Source organism: Galeopterus variegatus, unplaced genomic scaffold (genome assembly GCF_000696425.1).
Source record: "Galeopterus variegatus unplaced genomic scaffold, G_variegatus-3.0.2 Scaffold989, whole genome shotgun sequence".
NCBI lineage: Eukaryota > Metazoa > Chordata > Mammalia > Dermoptera > Cynocephalidae > Galeopterus > Galeopterus variegatus.
In genome coordinates, this window is record NW_007727100.1 from 462,919 (window position 1) to 474,233 (window position 11,315).

The 11,315-nt window shown below is 47.3% G+C and overlaps 1 pseudogene; it reads left to right on the plus strand.

Annotated features, from left to right (window-relative positions):
- The first annotated feature begins 6,164 nt into the window (after nucleotides 1-6,164).
- Nucleotides 6,165-7,682, plus strand: LOC103591564 (annotated as a pseudogene).
- The last annotated feature ends 3,633 nt before the right edge of the window (nucleotides 7,683-11,315 follow it).

Here is an 11,315-nt window from a genome sequence, read left to right on the forward strand (position 1 = left end):
GTCAGCAGAGGGAGGCATTCAGGCCCTGACAGTCGTCAAAGTGAGGATCCAAGGGAGGACTTCTGGGATCTTCCATTCCAGAATATATGGGCCCCAGCCATGCCCTACTCCTGTGGTTAGTCCTGGGGCAGCTCCAAGGCGTGATCACTAGATGTGGTCAGGAGAGGGGAGGGGCCTGGACCCACCAGACATTAAGGTGGCAACCCTGAGGAAGGTCTGAATAGACCCCACCCCAATTAGAGGAAGCTTCACAGAATCCAGCCCTGCACGTGCTTTCAGCCCTGGGAGGCCCAGGAGCATGATGGCCAGATGTAGGGTTCCCTGACTTTCCACTAGGACATCAGAGAGAGGAGAACTTGCTTAGTGGAGCCATGTCTCAGGTCAGGAAAAGGGAGGTGACTCTGCTAGGAGTCACAAAGAAGACCGTGAGGAAGGAGAGGGGGGACTTTTCTCATCAGACAAAGGGGGACCCACAGAAAGCCACTCATGCTCTCAGCCCCTGGGGGTCCCAAGTAAGATAGTCATGAAGACGTGGTCCTCCCTGTACTTTTTCTTCCAAGGCTCTCAGAGAAATGGAGTCCTTGACCTGAAAGACACATCATCAGGCTAGTGAAAAGAGGAATTCAGGACCTGTTAGGAGTAAATATAAATACCCTGTAGAGGACTGAGGGCATACCCACAATCTTAGGCGGAAGAAGGCTCCAGCTCTACCCTAACATGGCTGTCAATCCTGGGCAGCCCTGGGGCTGAGAGGCCTGATACAGTGCTCCCTCACTTCCACCTTGATGGTCTCAGGCATGGGAGGGGCTTGTTCTGAGGCCAGGGAACTCAGTTCCACAGAGGGAGGCTGCCCAGAAAATGCCAAGAGCCAAGTGAGAACTGTAAGCCAGGACTGAGGAATTTTCCCACCCCACAAAGTGGGTGGTGAGGGGAGCCCTAGTCCCACCCTACCCCTGAAGTCATCCTTGGGAGTCCCCAGGCAGAGTTCCCAGATGTGGTATATCCTGACTTTAACCTTGGAAGTCTGAGGGAGGTGAGGCTTTGTCAAAAAAAGCTGGACTCAGGTTGTCAGAGGGAGAAGTCCCAGAACCCGTCAGTGGTAAAGGTGAAGATCGTAAGTAGGACGGGGAGACCTTTGACCCCAGAGAAGGGGAGGACAAGCCCCTCTGTGCCCCTCCTGTCAGCCCTAGGAAACCCCAGACAGAATGCCCAGATGTCGTTTCATGACTTCTATCTTGGTAGTCTGAGGCAGGTGAAGCTTTGCCTGAGGGAACCCAACTCAGGTCAGCAAGAGGAGGAGTCCCAGACCTTGCCAGGCTGCAAAGTGAGAAACCAGAGGGAGGCCTGAGGAGAATTCTCACCACAGGTAAAGGGGACACCAGTCTTGCCCTGCTGTTGTTATCAGCCCTGGGAAGCCCCAGGCAGAGTCCCCGGATGTGCAGTTTTCCCACTTCCACCTTGGGATTTTGAGAGGTGTGGCTTCAGATCAGCAGAGGGAGGAGTCTTAGACCTGGCCAATCATAAGGCGAATACCCTGAGGGAGGACTGGAGGCACCTCCCACCACGGATATATAAAGCCCCAGCCCCGCACTGCCACAGCAGTTATCCTTGGGAGGCTCCAGGCCAGGTCTTCAGTGGGGGTCTTACAGAAACTTGCCCCTAGTATCACCCCTGAAAAGCCCCAGGAAAGGCATTCAGGCACAGGGTCGCCCCTTCAGCCCCCTGACTCTTTTTTTTTTTTTTTTTTTTTTTTTGTCTCTCAGGGATATGGGGGACTCGGACTGGGAGAGGCATCTTTAGGTCACAGAAGGGAGGCAGTGCGGGCCCTGTCAGGAGTAAATATGAATACTTTAGGATGGCTAATGGGACCTCCTACCACAGACAAGGGAGGCCTCACAAAAAACCCCACCACGCCCCTACCATCAACTATGGGAGGACCTGAGCTGTGGTGGCCTGATGTGCTTGCTCACTTCCACTAGAAAGTAGTAGAGCTCATCTCATGGAAGTGAGGCCTTGGTTTGAGGGAGCAATATGAATACCCTGAGAGAGGACAGAGGGTACCCCCACACCCAGCAGAAAAAATAAGGTCCAGCCATTGCTGTCAGCCTTGGGAGAATCTGGGCAGGGGCACAGGAAGTGGCCTTTCTTCAATTTGTCTAGGGGATCACGGGAGGTGAGGACCTTTGTCTGAGAGGGCAGCAGCAGCTTGGCAGAAGGAGTCCTCGGCCCTACCCAAGGTCAAATTAAGGACTGAGAGCACTCTTTACATTAGAACAAATGGGACCCAGCCTTTCTCTGCCCTTGCTGTCAACATAGGAAGAGCAAGGGCATGGTGATTGGATGTGGTACTTCCTCACTAATGTCTGGGAAGGAGGCTCAGGGAAATGAAAACCTTAGTTTGATGAATGTGGCCTGAGTTCAGCAGAGGGAGGGATTCCATGTCCTGCCGGGTCTCAAGATGATGACTCTGGAGAGGACTTAGGGGACCTTCCACCCCATATAGAGGGGTTCCACAGAAACCTGCCCCTGCATCAGCCCTGGGAACCAACAGGGCAGGGTTGCTAAATGCAGTGTTTCCTAACTTCCGCTTCAGAAGTGAGGCTTTTGCTGAGGGGTCTAACCTCAGGTTAAGAGAGGAAGTAGTCCCGGGCTTTGCCAGGCATCAAGGAGAGGTCCCTGAGGGATGACTGAAGGGACCTCCCTCCCTAGGTAAATGCGGCTCTAGACCACACTGAGCATAACTCAGTCCTAGACAGAGGAGGCCCCAGTGCCACGCCCAGCCATTGCTGTCAACCCTGGGAAACTATAGGCAAAATTGGCCAGATGTGGCTTTTTCTCTTTTGTCAGGGTTCGGGGGTATCTCAAAGTGGTGAAACCCTTGGTCTGAGGAGGTGACAGTCTGAGAGAGGCCACATTAAGTCAGCATAGAGAGGAGTCCCTGGCTCTGCCTACAGAGTCTGGGCTGTCCCCTGTTTTCATCCCTGTTCTTAGCCCTGGAGGATCCAGGCTGGGGTGGCCAAATGGAATGAGCTCTCATTTCTGCCACAAGCCGTATAAGGAATCAAGGGGCTGGAGTGTTTCAGAATGGTGAGGCTTTGGTTGGAAGAGGAGACTTCAGGTCAGCAGAGGGTGGGACAGGCCCTGCTAGGAGTAAAGATGAATAGCCTGGAGTAGGAGTGAGTGTATCCCCTAACATAACAGACGCTGGGCAAGGGTGGCTGGATTTGGTGCCTTTTTACTTTTTCTAGAGTGTCCCAGGGATTGTGAAAGTCTTGGTCTGAATGCGTGACATCAGCAAAGGGAGGAGTCCCAGGATCTGTCAAGAGTCAAGGTAAGGTAGAGACATTGAGGGAGGGCTAATGCTACCCCTCTACCCAGATAGAAGGGGCCCCACCAAAACTCCACCCTGTCCCTCCTGTCAGCCCTGGGAGGATCTGGGCAGGAGTGGCCAGATGTGGTGTGCCGTCACTTCTTCCATGGAGTGGGTGGGAGTGTCTCCAGGAGGTGTGGCCTTGGTCTGAGAGGGTGATGTCAAGTCACAAGAGAAGGTTGGACCAGGCCCTGCTACGAGTGAAGAGGAATACCCTGAGGGAGGAGAGAGGGCACCCCCCACCATCTCAGAACAGATGGGATCCAGCCCTGGGAGACCCCAGGCAGGGGTGGGTGGATGTGATGTCTCTTCACTTTTGTATTAAGGGTATCAGAGAGGTGAAGGCCTTTGTTGGAGCACAAAGGCAGGTCAACTGAGTGAGCCACATCAGGTCAACAGAGGGAGGAGTCCCAAGCTCTACCTGGAGTCAAGGACCCTTGATGAGGACAAAAGGCACCTCCCACTCCAGAAAAGAGATCCCACAGTCTTGCTGTCTCTCATTCCCAGCCGCAGGAGGACCCAGGCAGAGTTGGCTGGATGTGGTATGTTTATACTTTCTCCAAAGATAGGGAGGTGTCTCAGTGAGGTGAGGTCTTGGTCTCAGAGGCAAAGTCAAGTCAACAGGAGGTGGCCCACGCCCTGCCAGGAGTAAAGATGAATTCCATAAAGGAGGATTGAGGGCAGTCCCACAACAGAATAGATGGGACTCAGTTCAGGACAGGAGTGGCTATATGTGGCATCTCTTCATTTTTCTCTTGAGGGTCTCAGGGAGGTGAGCACCTTGGTCTGAGGGTGCAACAGCAGATGAGCAGAAGGAGTACCAGGCTCCACCCGGTGTCAAGGTAAGGACCTTGGTGAAAACCAAGCTTCCTCCCACTCCAGAAAAAAAAATCCCACAGAGTCTGGCTGTCTCATATTCTCAGCAATGGCATGACACAGGCAGAGTGGGCAAGATGTGGTGTACTCTCACTTTCTCCAAGGGTTGGGGAAGTGTCTTAGAGAGGTGAGGTCTTGGTCTGATGGGACAACTTCAGTTTAGCAGGGTGTGGCCCAGGCCCTGCAAGGAGTAAGGTGAATACCATGAGGGGGAACTGTGGGAATCCCCCACTGCAAAACTGATGGGGCCCAGCCCTGAAAGGCCAGGCAGGGGTGGCCAGATGTTGTGCCTCCTCACTTTTGTCTGGGTTCTCAGGGAGGTGATGACCTTTACCTGAGGAGGTGATAGTCTCAGGGGGAGCCATACCAGGTCAGCAGGAGGAAGAGTTCCAAACTCTGCCAGACTTTAAGGTAAGAACCCTGAGCAAGAACCGAAGGCACACCCAGCCCTACCTTGCTCCTGCTGTCAGCTCTTGGAGACTGTGGAGCACATTGGCTACGTGTCGTACACCCTCACTTACTTCCCTCTTGGTGGTGTTAGGGAAGTGAGGGCTTGTTCTGAGTGGGGTCAGGCCCAAGACAGCATAGGGAGGAGTCCCAGGCTCTGCTAGGTGTGAACATGAATTTGATCAGCCTTTGCTGTCACCCCAGGGAGGCCCTGAGCAGGTGTGGTCAGAGGTGGTGCTCCCTCACTTACCTCTCTTGGTCTCAGGAATGCAAGATCTTGTTCTGAGAGTTTTGCCTTAGGCCAGCAGAGGGGTGGAGTCCAGACCTTACTAGGGTAAAAGGAAGCATCTTAGTGAACATGAAAAGAACCATCTACCCCAGAACCATGGGGACCTTACAAAATCTGGCCCCACCTGTCAGCCTTAGGTGGGGCCAGGGTTGAGCTTGCAGTCTACAGCATGAGAGACCTTCTGAATACAGGGATTCCAGTAACTGGGGGGGAGGGCTTTGGTCAGAGTCATGTGTCCTCAGGTCAGAGCAGAAAAGGCCCAGGCAGTGCCAAGAGTCAAGGTGAGGAACACACCCTGAATGTGTACCAAGGGCCCTACCCACCTCAGAACAGAGGGTGTTGCTTTGCCTCTCACGGATTTGTCACCCCTTTTTCCCCTGGGTGACAGAGCCGCTAAAGATTCCTCAAAGCCCATCTCTTTTGAGCAGTGAGAAGCACCAGAAAGGGATTAATATCCCAGAACTTCCTCAAGTGCAAGGCATTCTTCCATTTGGGAAATTAACCACGAATTGGGGTTCTCTTCCTGCATTTATCCTCCAGACCAAGAAGTTACAGGAAGAGACATAGGTGGGGTTTTGCTAAGTACAGTTTAACAAGTTTTACAATAGAAGCTGGTAACTAAGTAAAAACAAGTCAGATGACATTCTGTTAGGCAATTAAGTGATCCACTAACAAAGGCTTGATTTAGCCAACATTTCTTTTCCCTCCAGCAGCTTTTTAGTAATTTTGCATATCAATTAGTAACTTGTCTGTCTTTGAGCCAGCAACCTTGCTGTGTTACAATTCTTATCTTGCAACAGAGATTCCATAGCCTGGGAAAAATTTCCTGTCCTTTGCAAGGTCAGTATTTGAAACTGCAAGGCTTTGGAAAACCAGGCCCTGTGAAGTACATTTGCTTTATGAATCCTCTACAAGAGGGGACCCCACAGTGCCTGAACCCTGAACCTACTGTCAGCCCTGGAGCCTCAGGCTGTGATGGCCAGCTGTACCCTGAGGAGCTCTCTCACATTCTCATACATGTTTTTTAAGGGACAAATAGTCCAGGAAAATGAGAAACCTTTGAGGCCCTAGGATACCACCTAAAAAAGAAAAAAAAGACCTGTAAGTCAGCCTTCATCAGAGCCATCATGGGTGATTTTCCCTGCTGAGGCCACTCACACTGTCCCTCTCTCCCTCAGGCCCATGGGATCCCATCGCCTACGCTCCTGCTCACCCTCGTACCTGCTGCCCCTGACCAAAGTCATCATGTCTCACTCTCCAAAGCGTCCATGCCTAACCTTTGAGCAAGACTTTCAGGCCCTGATTGAGACAGAGGACTTGCTGGGTGCACAGGTTCCCACAGCTGAGGAGGAGGAGGAGACCTCCACTTCTTTCAAGTTCTCCTTCCCCTCTACCTTATCCTCCCCTTCTTCCTCTCCTCTTATTTTGGGCACCCTGGAGGTAGAGGAGGAGGGGCCTGCTGCTGAGATGCTGAGTCCTCCTCAGAGTCCTCCCCAGAGTCCTCAGAGCTCCTGTTCCTCCTCTCCTTCATGGAGCACATTAGGTGAAGTCTCTAGCAGCCAAGAAGGGGAGGAGAGTTCAAGCACCTTGGAGTCCTCAACAGACACTGAATCCTTGCCCAGGGACACACTAGAAGAAAAAGTGACTGACTTGGTGCTCTTATTGATCCTCAAGTATTGATTGAAGGAGCCCATCACAAAAGCAGAAATGCTCAAGGTTGTCGAAAGGTACAAGGACCAATTCCCTGTGATCTTCATGAAAGCTTCTAAGTGCATGGAAGTGGTCTTTGGCATTAATGTGAAGGAAGTGGATCCCACCAGCCACTTCTATGCTCTTGTCAACTCACTGGACCTCACCTATGATGAGATGCGAAAAGGTGATGAAAGCATGCCTATAGATGGCCTTCTGATCATTATCCTGGGTGTGATATTTTTAGAGGATTACTGTGCCCCTGAGGAAGATATCTGGGATTTCCTGAATATGTTGGGGGTGTATGCTGGGAGGGAGCACTTCATCTATGGAGAGCCCAGGAAGCTCCTCACCAGAGATTGGTGCGGGCAAATTACCTGGAGTACCAGCAGGTGCCCAACAGTGATCCTGCACACTATAATCTCCTCTGGGGCCCAAGGGCCCATGCTGGAACCTGAAAAATGAGAGTTCTGGGAGTTTTGGCCAAGATCAAAGGGATCGACCCCACTTTCTTCTTAGAATGGTATGAGGAGACTTTGTGAGATGAGGAAGAGAGAGCCCGGGCCAGAATTCCACAGCATTGCTCAGCAGCTTCTCTTGCCCCAAGTGAGGAATCAGGCAGATAATCCACTTTGTTTGAAGGGGGCAGTCAAGGTTCTAAACTGGGAAGGGTCAGGATCAGGCTGGGGAGGACACAGCTTACAAGAAGTCGTGTCCCTATTCTATGTGGATGACATGGAGCTTTATCTTGTTTCTTTTTGACAGTTTTCAAATTCTGTTACTTTTAATAGATTTATTAGCTTTAGAATCTAAGTTTATGAATGATATTGGTTACATGTTTATTGATGGTTATCAGGTTTAAATAAAATATAGAGAAAAAATGTCCAATGGTTAATTTTTGGATTCCTTTAACCCTTCTAGTTTATTCTGTAAGAGTAAATGGTCTATATGGGATTTGCTTGGCTTATTGAAGAAAGTATGACAAATATTAATAAATCTTAATAAATTAAAGCCACTGCTCACTGACTCTTTTATTTACCAAACATTAATTGGGTATTTTCTCTTTGGAAGGTACTGTGTTAATAGTGGGGATACTTGGATAAGTAGGATGCAGCTGTATCCATAGAATAATAAAGTCTAGGAAGAGCAATCATATCAGAAAGATGCTGAGATGTCTATTAAGACCTAAAGGACAAGTGAAAAGAATGAATGATTGAGGAACCGGAACTACAGATGTCAACAGTCAAGTGTAAATGCCCTGAGCCAAGGCAGTTTGGGGCTTTGGGAAGCTGCTGTGCCTTCTATGTGAGTTAATTTTAGGTTAAGATGGGAGGTGGCAGGAGCCAGACTCTCAGACAGTGTGTTTTAGAGGTGATAGAAAAGATCATAGATAAAGCAGAGAGAAATCTCCACATGGAGTAGGTATGGAAGGTGTCCTGGACTCTTGTCCCAGTGCAGTTGGACACAGTGCATGAACTAAGTGTTCTCTATGCATCATTTGCAAGGATTTCCTGAGAAATACATTGATACTCCCTTGAGATGATGCCCAGAAGCTACTAGATTGGCACTCTTTTCCCTGGCCTGGGAGAGCCAAGCCCACACCATTAAAATGGCATTAAGGTAGGTTACCTTGGTTGTAATTTGGATAAATCAAAACAAGGTCTAGGATTTGGTGGCAGCAAAATGAATTTAAAAAGTGTTTAAAATGGATGAGCTTCTGGGAGGGAAGGAAGGAGTTGGTTTTTGACTTAAATTCTAGGAGATTTGAGTTGTATCAGCTGGGGAAGACTAACCCACACCCGAATTAATATATCCTCTAAGAGGGAAAATTTTAATGGGTTTTATTTGGGAAGCTGCACTTTGGGATAATTTAATTTTCTGTCTCCTATTGAGCTGCATATTTTCTATGTCCTGGGTAACAACAACAACAAAACCTCAGAGAAAAGGCTGGTAGGGTCTGGGGTCAAAATAATATTTGAAATAACTGCCATTTGTTAAAGATCTAATATATACCAGTCACTGTGCTAGGTGCTTTACTTACATTACATACACATATATTACATTGCAGTCCTACAAGACTGGGATTATCAAACCCATTTTGCAGATGAAGAATCTAATGTTCATGGTGCTTGGTAATTTTCCCAAGATCATATGGCTAGTAAGTGACAGGGCTGGGACTATACTTCTGGTCTGAATTCATCTAGAGTCTATGTTCCCACTCCTCTCAGCCTGAGGCATGCCTTCTGTTTTTAGTTGATTTCTCTCCTCCCTACTCCATAATGTCTCAGATGACAAAAGGAAGGACCTCATGCCAAGGTACTAAAAGCAGAAGAAAGGAGAAATGAGAATAAAACACAATGTGGGGACTGTCTCAACTTTATTTACCCAGGGTCCTCTTGCCCAGGGCCCCAGGATACCTTAACAGTTGATTCTGCCCAGGTGCTGGCATTTTAGTCCTGTTCCAGCACTTTTCCTCATTACAGAACCCTTCCTCTGGTGTTTCCTGGTGTGCCCTGCTGTCCAGCTTTGGAACCTGGCTTGATGACTAGCTTGTCACTGCCTCCTCCTCTGAAGGCTTTGCCATGCTCCCAGTGAAAGAGCACAGAACCACCTGACCTCCTATACTCCTAAGAGAGAACCACGGAATGGATTCTCCCTCAAAGTCTCCAGAAGGAACCAGCCTACTAACACCTTGGTTTTGGACTGTTAGCCTCAAGAATTGAGAAAATAAATTTCTGTTATTTTAAGCCACCCAGTTTGTGGTAACATGATATGGCAGCCCTAGGAAGTTAATATGTGGTCATCCCCCCTAGATGTATTCAACACATTCTTAACGTGTTTTCCAAGTGGGCCTGGGAGTAGAATCTGATTTGGCATGTAATCTACTTCTTATTAGGATATATCTCTGAAGTTATATATATGGTTTTTGAAACCACCCTGATACTTGCAATAGGATTTTAGTGAGATGTCTTCTTAGAAATTAGCCACTAAACACATATAATATACACAGATGAATTATCTTACCCACCCATATAGTCAAAAACCAAAGTCTCCCTCATACGTAATGGATGAGAAAAGAACATAGAATCTCTGCATAAGGAAATATCTGCAGAAGCTGTATTCTTAAAATATTTGGAGACCTTTTAGGAGGTAAACAATGATTTTTTAGTAGACTTGCTAGTTCCGATTGAAAAATAAAAAATAATACCATTGTTCTGGACTACATGTTTGTGCCCCACCCCCTCCAAAATTCATATGTTGAAACTTTCAACCCCAAAAGGATGGCAGTAGGAGGTAGGGACTTTAGGAGGTAGTCAGGTTTAGATGTGATCATGAGGGTTGAGCCCCCATGATAGGATTATTATTCTTATAAGAAGAGAAAGTGACAACAATGCTCTCAGTTTCTGCTGTCTCTGTCTCTGTCTCTCTCTCTCTACCATGTGATGATACAATGAGAAGATGGTCATCTACAAACCAGGAAGAGACCCTCACCAGACACTGAATCTGCTAGTTACCTGATCTTGGAATTTCCAGTTTTCAGAACTATGAGAAATAAATTTCTGTTTTTTAAGCCATTCAAATCATGGTATCTTGTTATAGCTGCTCTATCTGACTAAGGCAACCATTCTTCCCCTTGTTTGTGTAATTGCCCCACAGGAAAATCCTGGTTTGCAGTGTGCCAAAAGGCACCTGTACAGGTGTTTGGAATGTTCAGTCATGTGGAGGGTAGCAGAGGCCATTAAGTTGAGATTTTGACCATGTATCATGAATTATAAGAGAAAAATTCTCAGAATACTGAGATTATAGAGGTTATTGCAGAAAGCAGTGTAGAAAAGTGCTATTGAGTGGAAAAGGGTGAATTTTCCCTGCTAAGATTTACAGGATTCTTTGAAAACTAGCTATAGTCTTGTATATGAAAGCACCTGTCACATAGTAGGCTCTGAGAAAAGGTGATGAATTTCAAGTAACCGGTCTTTTCAGAAACTCCTCTAAGAAATAAAAAGATCTGTTGTCACAACAAATTATAATAGCTGTTTTTTTTATTGAGCAGCACCTACTATGCAACATTTTATGGGAGAGATGTCTTCCTATCTTTCCTGGGCAATTCACTTGTAATTAGGCAGGGGCCGATGTGCCATTTCCATGCTGCTTCTTCCATTTAGCAGCAAGCCTGACGTCCCTGTGTTGAGATGGTTAAGCTGCAACATGGAAGCAACCTGGATCTCTGGGTCACCTGAGAATGAAAGTCCCTACAAATCCATATCAGAATTAATGTGAACAAATAAATAAATTTTGTTGTGTTAAGCCATTCAAATTTCAGGTTTTGTCTTTTGCATCAGCTAGCAGTTACTTGAATTGATTAATACACAGCTTCTAATTCTGCTTATAGGCTTATTTAAATATTCTATTTACAAAGGTAATAGTTCATATATTCTTCTTGTAAAAAATTCTAAAATTACAATTTAATCACTGTTCTCCCATTCACAAAGTTCTTCAAAAATTTAGCCCCCTCTTTGGAGGTAACCATAATTTTTTTTTTTTATGTTTTTCGATAAATTTATTTTCCTCTCCTTTTTTTTAAAAATTTCATTTTGTCGATATACATTGTGGTTGATTATTGTTGCCCCTTACCAAAACCTCCCT